Here is an 11596-nt window from a genome sequence, read left to right on the forward strand (position 1 = left end):
CATGGCATGGCTCCCAGGAAGGAGAGACCACCCTACTGCCACAGAGGCCCCAGGACTGGGGTGGATGGCAGGGGACTGGGTGCTCACTCCTTGCCAGTGGAGCCTGCAGCCCCTCGGGCCCGGGCAGGTGGGACGAGGCAGGCGGGCTTTTCACCAAGGACCCTTTCCTCTGCGTAGTCAAAATAGCTAATAACAATGTGACTCCCCCACCAGATAAAAATCCGCAGGCTCCACACCGGCCAGCGTGATGTCATGTATCCCCAGGGGGCATCCACACATTTGGCTATTTTTGTAATAGACAGTAAAAGCCCCTGCATTAGTCATGCCGTGCATAGAAATCTGTCTCATTTCACTCCTGAATCCTCACCTATGAATGTGACAAATGAAAGGTGGCCCTGGAGAGAACTCCTAAACTGGGTTTCTGCAGTGGGCAGGGCTCAACACTTCCTCAGCCCCTGGCTCACTCACTGGCTCCCTCATCCATTTCAGCACCATTTCCTGTCCCCCGGTCTGCGACAGGACCTGGGGGCCAAGGTGTGGGCTCTATCCTTAAGGAGCCCACCATCCACTGGGAGTCAGGCCTTAAAAATAATCTTGGTCTACCATGCTGAGCGCTGGGGTGAGATAGGGGCCTCCAGAGAGGGCTAACTCACTCTGCCTGAGGAAGGTGACTTCAAAGGGTGCCTGTAAGAAGTGGAACTGTGCCAGATCTGGAGGCTGTGTGTGCCCGTGTTTCGGAAGGATGGGGTGGGGGTTGGCAAGAGTTGAATGGAACTGGGAGGGTGGAGAACGGTCAGGTTGTGTGTCTGGGGCTGTAGAGGCTTGGTGTGGTGACAGGACAGGGCCAGCTCTGGCAGGGCTTTGTCAGCCCCATTGAGGACCTGGGCCTGCGCCCTCTTACTGTAGCTCCTGTGGTATTTTGCATTATCTCTAGGATAGCAGCACTGAATGAATGTGAGTGGGGTGGGCACTACCTTAGGTCTGTGCTTCCTAAACATGGTGAGACCTGGTAGCCCCTGCTATTTAGGGGCAGTCCTGACAAGTCTTTAGTTGCCTGGGAGGCTGCTGCATGCCTTCCAGCCTGTGGAGTTCTTTCTAGATTGGGAGGCTTATGTCTAGACCGAGGCAGTCTGCTTCTAGCTTAAGGGACCTGAATCCACAGCGGGGCTTTTAAAAGCAAAGCATCTTGGTTAAAGAGCAAATATCCCTTTGGGTCCCAGGAGCTGCAGGATAAACTGCTTATGTTAAGAAAGAAAAGGCCTGGGGCAGGCAGTTGGCTCAGGTGGTTAGAGTGCAGGCTCATAACACCAAGGCTGCCAGTTTGAGTCCCACATGGGCCAAGGAGCTGCACCCTCCACAACTAGATTGAAGACAACTACTTGACTTGGAGCTGATGGGAACTGGAAAAACACACTCTCCCCCAATAAAAATTTTTCAAAAAAAAAAAAGAAAAAGAAAAGGCCAACAAGAGCCTGTTGATTATGAATGTTCAAGAGATGATACCTGCACTATCATCTCTTGCCAAGATGTAGCCTGTGAGAGACACATGGCTTAAAAGTAAGGGCCACGCTGCCGTAGCTGGGACAATGGCTACCCCTACTCCAGACCTGGCACACTACCTACCTGCCCAAGAAGATAGTAGACCAGACCACACCCAGCAAGCCCCACACCCAAAGGAGACTCCCCATGAGCACCCATCTCTCTGCCTAGGCTGTGTCTGACGCCAACTATTTCAACTGCTACCCAAACCCAGCAAGAATCTTGTATAGCACTGTATCCTCTCCTCCCTGCTTACTTGGTACTTTTGATGGGATCACCTAGGCAGGAAGTCCATTTTGGGGGCTTTCTCTGTAGTGTTTCTGAAGGTAATGGTGGGCACTAGTCATAACTGATATTGTTTGTTCATTGGTAACCTACGGTGTACCCAGAACTCAGCTACGGTCCTGACAATATCCCTAAGGGCTGTGATTTTTTTAATTTAAAAATAATTTAAAATTAATGCAAATCAGTAAATATATTCAAATTGGACATAATTTTAGGGAACTTGAAAAAGTAGTACAGAGAGGGCTGGCCGAGTGGCTCAGTTGGTTAAGAGCTCGCTCAAGAGTGGGAGCTCTGAGCAACAGGGTCCCCGGTTTGATTCACGGCCTGAGCTAAGCAGCCGCTGAGCTGCAAACAGGTGGCAGGATGGCTCAGCTAAAAAAAAAAAAGTAGTAAAGAGAGTTCCCGTATACCCCTTGCCCAGCTGTCCTAACGTTAACATCTTCCGTAACTTTGGTACAGCTATCAACACCAGGTAATCAAATTGGTACAATACTATTAACTAAACTACAGACCTGAGGATTGTGGCTTAATCTTGCCGTCTTATAGATGAGGAAACTGAGGCTCAGAGAAGTGAAATGACTAGCCAAGGCTCCACTTTCATGAAGTAGAGGAGCTGGTATTCAAACTCAAGGTTGCCTGAATACTCTGTCCACTTTAGCACATTGCTTCCACCGGTGACAGGTGGTGGTTGTATGGCTGGTTGGTTCTTAAACACTGTTAGCCACTGTCTCAGTGTCCTACTGCTACTGTAACAACTTACTGCATATTCAGTGGCTAAAAGCAACATACATTTATTGGGTTGTTGGAAAAGTCTATGTTTTTCAAAGGTCATTTATTTATATAATGAACAAAGATCAATCAATGATATATGGCCCATTTTGTTTGATAACTTTTTGCCATCTTTCAGTGAGCTTCATAATTCCTCGTTCATAGAAGGACCTGTCTTTATTTGCGAAAAACTGAACAAGGTGCTCATTTACAGCCTCATCTGAATTGAACGTTATACCACGCAAGGAGTTTTGAAGAGAGCGAAACAAGTGGAAGTCTGACGGCGCAAGGTCAGGTGAGTATGGTGGGTGTGGCAACACATCCCATCCAAGCTCCAATAATTTTTGATGGGTGATCAAACTTGTGTGTGGTCTCACATTGTCATGATGGAACACAACTCCTTTACAATTAACAAGTTCTAGACATTTCTGGATGATGGATTCGTTCAAACTGTCCAATTGCCGACAGTACACATTCGAATTGATTATTTGGTTCCTTGGGAGGAGCTCGAAAAACACTACACCTTTAAAATCCCACCACACTGAGAGCATAACCTTCCTCTGGTGAATGTCTGCTTTCGATGTCGTTTGAGGCTAATCATCTCATCAGGACCAAGACTGTTTGCACACCACATTGTTGTAAACAATCCACTTCTCATCACCAGTTATCAGTTGCTTCAAAAAAGGATCATTTTCTTCCCGTTTAATGAGCATATTGCAGATGTTTATATGCGCCATCAAATGAACTTCTCTGAGTTCATGCAGAACCCAAATATCAAGCTTGCTTCAGGTGGTTGTGAATGCTTGAATGATGGATGTTCAATGTTTCTGCAATCTCTCGTGTCGTGTAACATGGGTTTGACTCGATCAATGCCTTTATTTTGTCGTCATCAACCTCGGTGGGCCTCCCTGACCGTGGAGCGTCATTGAGATCAAAATGACCAGCATGGAATTTCGTGAACCATTGTTGGTACTGACGTTCTTGTAGAGCATTGTCACCATAAACTTTATGCAACTTTTCACAAGCTTTACGCGCGTTCTTCCCTTTACGGAAGTAAAACAGTTAAATATGGCAAAAATGCACAGTTTAGTCTCCATTTTCAACTTGTTATAAAATCTCCCAAACTCAACCAAATCACTCATTTTTTTAGAATGAAGCTAGAACTGTCAGCTGTCAAATGCCATAGCAATAACATAGATGCGAATGACTCTAGTACTTCCAAAAATGAACTAGTGCCATCTGTCGCAAACATGCATCATGGCTTTTCTGACAACCCAATGTTATCTTACAGTTTCAGAGGTCAGAAATCCAAAATGGATTGCACTGGGCTAAAATCAAGTGGTGAGCAAGGTTGTACTCCTGCTGGAGATCCTAGGGAAGTATCATGTCCTTGCCTTTTCCAGCTTCTAGAGGCCACTGCATTCGCTGGCTTGTGGCCCCCTCCCTCTGTCTTCAAAGCCAGCAGGATATCACACTGACCTCTGCTTTGTCATCACTTCTCCTCTGACCTTTCTGCCTCCCCTTTCCATCTTTTATGGACCCTTGTGATTACATTGAGCCCACCTAGATGATCTGGGATCCCCTCCATCTATTAAGATCCTGAACTTAATCACATACGAGTGTGCAAAGTTAACTTTGCCATATAAGATAATATAGTCTGGTTCTGGGCATTAGGGTGGGGACATCTTGGAGGGGGGCGGGGCATTATTCAGCCTACCTGAGTCATACATGAACTCAAGGCTGAGGAGGACATCAGAGAAACAAGGCATCTTGTGCCTGGCTCAGGCTGGCCGTTGACATGTGTTGGAACCTTTAGTAGCATAGGCTGGCAAGAGAGGAAGGAAGAAGAAATTGATCTTGTGGCTGCTAATGACATTACTTCTTTGTGAAGAGAATACTGAAGCCCAAATGCCTTAACTGAAAAGAAAGTGAGAAAGCAAGCAAGAAAATAGATTTTCACAATGGCGGTCAATGTAGGGAGAGCAGTGGGACCCAGAGAAGATTAGAACACCAAGGGCAGCCACCCCTAGAGTTTAGCAAATCCACCCATAAGACCATCAGCTTGCCCATGTTGTCACCAGCATGTCCCCAGTAGGGCACAGGCCCCAGACCAATCTGACATCTGCAACACCATGATATTCAAAGCTTCCGCTCTGGCTGTGAACCCCAAGGCTGCCCCAAGCTTGTGGAGCCCTTTGGAGTCTGTTCTGCTTCTTAATACATATCACAATGTATGCCCAGACCACCTGTCTGGAGGGCCTGGGATGGACTGGATCAGGTAGAGCCACAACCCCCGCGTGGAGCCCTGAGAGGCCACTGGGCAGACCTGGGGCAAGGTGGCTTGCAGAGATCCATGGAAACGCAGCCTCATACTGGAAGCTGCAGAGCCAAAAAAATGGCAATTGGACACAGGGCTGGCTCTGGCCCAGGAGCCGAGCAATGCCAGCATCCCAGAGAAGACAGCCCACACCACCTTGCCTTTAGCCTTCCACCCCTGGCGGGCATTCCCTGGCATTTACATGGTGGACCAGTCTTGGCTTGAACCCTTTCCCATGATGAGAAATTCTCTCCTCTCTGAGATGTGTGATTAGAAACAGGCCTCTCTGGCTCCAGCTTCCATCAGCTAGCAAGGGGCCCCTAAAATCACTCAGATAAAATCTACTCCCTCATCCTTCACATGAAAGTCTTTTGGCTATTTGAAGCCAGTTTCTGTGTTCCCCACTCCCTCCCCTCCCTGCCCCTCCAAATTTGTACACAAATTTTCTGAACCGAAGCAGTGGGGCAAACAGAGAGGGCCAATCCAGAGGAAACCTTCTTGGGTTCAGGGCAGGCAGGCGGATGGGCAGGTTTGGGGGTGGGGTCTCTTCAGCCACACCTTACAGTCAGATTCAGGCCCTGCCCAGACTGCCTTAGGGATAATAATGAGCTTCTTTCTCTTGCCTCCTCTCTCCCCCATATCCCCTTCCTTTTCCAGAGGTACATACCAGGGGTGCCAAAAAAATGTGTACAAGTGGATACTTTGGTCAACGTTGCTCAAGCAGTAGTTCGCCATAATCAGAAGTGTCTGGACACTGATGGGAACCACTTTGAGCACCTCTTGTAATTGCAGAAGTCAAACGTGACTTGTATTCATCTTTTGTTATCAGTATATATTGAGTATTACAATTTTAACACAGTTTTTCTTTCTTAAAATATGTATACATTTTTTGGCACCCTCTGTATATGCTTAGAATCCACTGATTGCAGTGGAACTCACAATTCAGAAAGAAGAAATTGCCAAGCCTAGCACAAGAGCCATCTTCTCCAGTAATTTGAGGCAAGCAGATCTTCAAACACCACAACATAGCTTGAGGTCCAAGCAGAGTCACCAATGCTTTCCTACCCCTGCCAGGCTGGCGGGCCTGCTGGGCACAGTCTGCCTGATTTGCCCAACAACCTGATATTAGTTGGGGCTTGTGAGTGTGGCACTCTCAGCCTTAACTTTTGCCAAGTGCCTACTTGGCCCTAGTGTCAGCCAGGGCTCTGGATGGTCTTTGAAATGAGCGCATGATCTGGAGAGCTGACTCCTATCAGCTTCATGGAGGCAATTACCAAGAAGGTAGACCAAATAGAACAACTTGACCCTGGGAGTGAGTCCCACATGCTTGGAGTCTTCATCCCAGGTTTGCCTGCCGTTAGAGCAAGCAGACAGTTCCAGGGAGGGGCCATTGCTTGATTAGTCAGGAAAGTATAAAGGGGGCAGTACAGTGCTTCCTCCATGTTTCTATTGGAGAAGAAGCACTCAGCTGGGGCTGTTGATCTCTGGAGATAATAAGAAAATGTGTGTGGAACTGACCCGATTCCCTCTGCATCAGTAGGTTCATTTGTGAGATAGGGTCGGGGGATGGTCGGGTTTGATGGTTTCCAAACCTTTGATGGTCTATGACTACAGCCATGTTTGCAAAGGGCATGCCCTTTACCTGGGCCTATCTTCTGCCTGGTCAGGGAATTCAGAGCTCAGTTACCAGGCCCAAGGCCCCAAGGCCCAGGCCTTGGACTCACTATTGAAGGAGCCAGACCTGCTGCTCCCTGCTCCATCGCCTCTCTTGCATTCTCTTTTCATGACCTTGTAGCTAACACTGTATTAGAATGATTTCCTCAGTTTAGAAGGAGAGTGATAACTGTGCATCCAAATGCCTGAGCATTCTATTTTTATGTCAGTGAAGCTTTCTGTGGAAAGTCACAGGGGAGCCCTGTGGGCCTCATAGCCCCCACAGGAGGAAAGATCCAGAGTTCTGTGCAGGGGTAGGCAATTGTGCCTAAAAGCACATGCTTGTGTGTCCATGTGTGCGTGCATGTGTGGATGTGTGCATGTGCATGTGTGTGTGCACGCGCGTGTGCCTGTGCATGCGCACGTGCGTGCGTGCGTGTGTGTGTGTGTGTGTGTGTGTGTCCATCCCCAGCCAGGGCCCAGAATCACTGCACATGTACATAAAGATGCCAAAGCTGTGCTGTATGTGTGGAGTTATGTTGAGGTGGGGATTTCATGTGGAAATTAGACACTGGCTTGGAGGACAGCTCTCTTCAGCCCTCGAGGAAGGGACTCCTGTGTTTAGTGTGGGAAATGCAACGGGTCCTGTGCTGCAGATTGACACTTTGCAAGTTGCTTCTGTTCTCAAAGCCTGTTTCCCCTGCTGTAAAATAAGGGAGGACAAATAACGTCTAAGGCCCCACAGCCAGGCTAATCTGGGAGCCCATATTTAGGGCTTGTTCATTAGTCATCTCTCCCCTGCCCCCTGGCTGCACGAACCCTTGGTTAGTGGCCAAATGAGGCCACACTCAACTCCATTTCCAGAAATAGCTTGCCAGGCTCCAGGCCTTCTCTAGGAGAGAGTCCCAGCTTGTGGTCCCAGGGCTCAGAGCAAAGGAGACTAGGCCACAGGTGCAGCTTCTGATCGGGCTCACTTTAGCCCAGGGTGGGTCTTCAAAACAGGTCCTTGTAGTCAGGCCACCTCCCCTTCTCCAGTAAGGAGGGCCTGGTACCACCCTCTGGGGGCCTACTGTGTATCCTGTCCCCGCAATCACCGAAAGGGAGGGCGGGCCCCCTGGGGAGCTGGTCTTGGGAATAGCTGAATTGTCACCAAAAGAGGCAGAAGTGATGCTCTCTGTGCTGACTGCCAGCAGAATGAACCTACAGAAAAAAAAACCAAAAAACTGTCTTTGCTACCAGAAGGTTCAGCTAGACATTTAGTGCTGATGACTCACTTTCTCAAATTCGGAGTGTCTTTATTCCTTTCCAGGGAAAAGCTTCACTCCTTTTGAATGACTTAATGACCGCCAGGCCCTGGGAGAAAGGAGAAGTCCCTCAGTAGCCACTGTGTGGGGCTCCCCCAGGGCCCGGCAGGCAGGACACAGCAAGCAGGCACACATTTCCCCTTCCTGCTCCCCAGAGGCCCAGAGAAAGGAACCTCCCTGCTGGGAGGGCTCGCCTTTCAGCCAAGCTGACATTCCCCAGGGAACACCAGGGCCTGGTAAGGCATTTCTGGAAATGGAGTCCTATGTGGCCTCATTTGGCCACTCTTCCTGGAGGGCATTTGCCCCTCTCTTAACGCCAGTTGGCAAGTCTGTAGCCTCTTGGAATAATCTCGAAGATGCTGCCACAGCACTCCCCGTCCAATTGTGTCCTGTGAGATGGGACCAGTCACCTCTGTCCCCTAAGGAAGCTGACCCTGGTACCTATGAATGGCAGACCCCTTCCCTTGCATGACTTCATTTAATCCTTGCAGCTCAGTGAAGGATGGGAGATCATGATTCCCCTGCTACAGATGAGAAACTGAGGCAGCTGTTCAGAGACAGAGCCGGGGTTTAAGTCCCAATCTGTGATACTCTCCTCGCAGGAAGACCACTCCCACAGCCTCTTGACTAGCCTGGGGGGCTGTCCTTGGGGCCTGGATAGCCTCCTCCTATTCCTTGTTCTGATTGTCCAAGCTTGCTGAGGTCTTGGTCTTCACGGAGAGCACCCCTCTGGGATCCTCACACTGGGGGCGGGGTGGACACCGGATGGCATCTGAATAGTGAGACCTTGAAGCTCTGCCAAGTGGCCAGTGCTGAGGAGCAGGGCTGGGAGCCTGGCCAGCCTCGGCAGCCGTGGCTTAGAAAGGGAGCAGGGCAGGGAAGTGGTGGTGATGGGATGGGCAGAGGAGGGTCAAGGTCACACAGTGTGGCTCACACAGGGAGCCAGCCCTGAGAAATAGCAATGGGGAGGGAGAAGGTGGGGCCCACAGGAGATACATTACAGAAGCACAACGTTCAGAGCTGGGAAATAATTGTCTGTGGAAGCCAAGTAACTAGGAGATGTCTGAGGTGACTCCCAGGTTTCTGACTCAGGCCATTGGGTAGCTGGTGGTGCCGTTTTATAAGACAGGGAACCCAGCAGGAGCCATATTGGGAGCTGATGGTGATGACAATGGGTTGGATTTTGGAAAGTTTGTAGAGTTTGAGGTTCCAGTAGGGCACCCAGGTAAAGGGGCCCATTAGGCACTTGGGTATCCAGGACTGAGGCTCAGTGCAGAGGTACTGATTTGGAGGTCATTGGCTTCTAGGCTTGTGCTGTCCAATATGGTGGCGACTAGCCACATGTCACTATTCAAGTTTAAACTAATTTTTATTTTAAAACACTGAGTACAGAGTTTCTATTTGGGATGATGAAAAAGTTCTGGAAATAGATGGTGATAGTGGCACAACACTGTGAATGTAATGAATGCCATTGAATTATACACAGAAATGGCTAAAATGGCAAATTTTACATTAGATATATTTTACTACAACTTTAAAATTAGAAAAAAAAAAGATGAAGTATAATGAAAAATTCATGTCCTCAGTCACGTAGCCATATTTCCAGGAGCTCAGTAAGCTACATGTGAGTCGTGGCTACTATACTGGATGGTGCAGATATGAAGCTGTCTCATCATCACAGAAGTTTCCATTAGATAGCACCACTGTAGAGAGTAACTGGAGCCCTGAGGATTGCTGGGGTTGCTGGGGAGTGTGGAGTGAGAGGATAACGGAGGAGGGCTGGGGCAGCCCTGTGAGGAGCTTGACCTTTGAGGTCAGGACAGCAGAGGAGGAGACTCTAACAGGGACCAGGGAGACACATGCTGATAAAGACAAAGTGCTAATACACAGCACTAAGGGAGCCCAGGAGACAGCAACCAACCACTTTCCAGAAAATATGCATGACTTGCTCTTTCAAAATAGCCCGTGCTTTCCTACCCCCAGGCCTTCTTTCATGGGGTACCTTCTGCTGGGAACACTCCTGTTGCCACCCCCACCCCTGCCCAAATGCTGCCCATGGTCCCTGGCCCCACACGGCCCCTCCCCACATGGCTATGAACCCAGAATCTCCCAACAAGAGAGAAACAGAGCAAGACACTGGTGGTTTTGTCAAATTTATTAGGATTAGTTTTTTTCACAGATTAAGACCTGCAGAACAGTTTGTACAAGGGAATCAGCTTGGTATCCTTGTGTGTGGGGGGAGGGAGGAGGGGGGAACTCTGTCCAAATCTAAGAATGCCAGGCTTCCGTAACCCAGCAGAGAGGAGCTGTGGAGTGGCTTTAGGGTCAGGCAAGAGACTCAGAGAGGGGGGGGGCTGAAAAGGGGCTAGGGGGAGCCCTGCAGGCAGTGGCAGAGAAGAGTGGAGCACAGCAAACTTACACTGACTGGGAGGGCTGGGTCTCGACCCGGGCAAGTCTGCGCACATTGGCAGTGCCCTTCCAGCTGCCCGTGGCTAAGGGTAGAGGGGGCCAGGACTGGAGGACGGCCCAGCCGGACTGTGTGTAGGTGCCTCCTGTGCTTGCGTTCAGTGCTCAGCCATAGTGAGGCTCTGCCAGGGCTCCCACGTGGAGGCATGTTGGGCTGCACTGATCCAGGATGTGTTTCTTAGCAATGCTGTGGTAGGCATGGAGGCCGGCTGGCCCTGCACATGGTCCTGAGCTCCCCTAAGATGCAGCCTGTGCCCCCATAGCAGACACCTCGATAAGCCCACATCCAGGTCCCTGCTGAGCTGGGCTCAAAGTAGACATGGGCTGAGGCTGCAGCTGGCACCCTGCTTCAGGTGGAATTAGCCAGCGAGCCCTTGCGCAACCTCCTTCTGCTCCGCTGACCCAGGCTGTACTTCCCTGAAGAGCAGCACCCCGTGGGTTGGGGGGATGCAGCCAGTGGCCCATGGCAGCAGCTCTTCCTGCTTCCCTCCGCATGGCTGCAGTTCCTTGAGGAGCTCCACTTGGTGTGGACGCGGGGCGAGTCTCCACGAAGATCTCCGGTTAAGTGCAACCAGTTTTCTCTTGCAGTGGCTAGTTCTGAGCTCATCCAGGTGCTGGCCATAGAGACAGGCAACGCTGGCAGGTAGAGCCCAGGGTCGTCGATGAACAGTTGGAGTCCACTTGTAAAGCACTGCTCCATGCTGATCCAGCTTGGAGCCACGCTCCATGTACACACAGGCTGCATATCCACGAGCAGCCCTGGCTCATCCATATACTGGCTGTGATTAGGTGCAGTGGGGCTTTCCGTGCTGATCCAGGTGGCGGTCCCCGGTGGGGCTGTGCACACTGTAGATACAGGCTGTGTCTTCAGCAGATCACCCGTGCTGGGCCGGGTTGCAGTCTCTTGCAAAGCCTCATTTTCTGTGGAAGCTGTGTGTTGCGGCGGAGACACTACGTGGTTCTCTGCAGACATAGCCTCATTCTGAGTAGACATAGCCTCATTCTCTCCAGGCACAACTTTACTCAGGGCAGACGCAACTTCATCCTGGACAGACACGGTCTCGTCTTGGGTAGATGCAGCCTCGTCCGAGGCGGGTGCCACCTTGTCCTGGGCAACCATGGGCTGATTCTGTGCAGACCCTGCCTGTATCTCCACACAGAGTTCTGGCTTCTGTAGACACAACTTCTTTCTGCTTGCAGAGCAGCTGTCCACACAGCTGACATCCTCTTCTGGAGTCTCACCCTGTACAGATGTAGCTGGACT

This window comes from Hipposideros armiger, unplaced genomic scaffold, assembly GCF_001890085.2.
Source record: "Hipposideros armiger isolate ML-2016 unplaced genomic scaffold, ASM189008v1 scaffold_509, whole genome shotgun sequence".
NCBI lineage: Eukaryota > Metazoa > Chordata > Mammalia > Chiroptera > Hipposideridae > Hipposideros > Hipposideros armiger.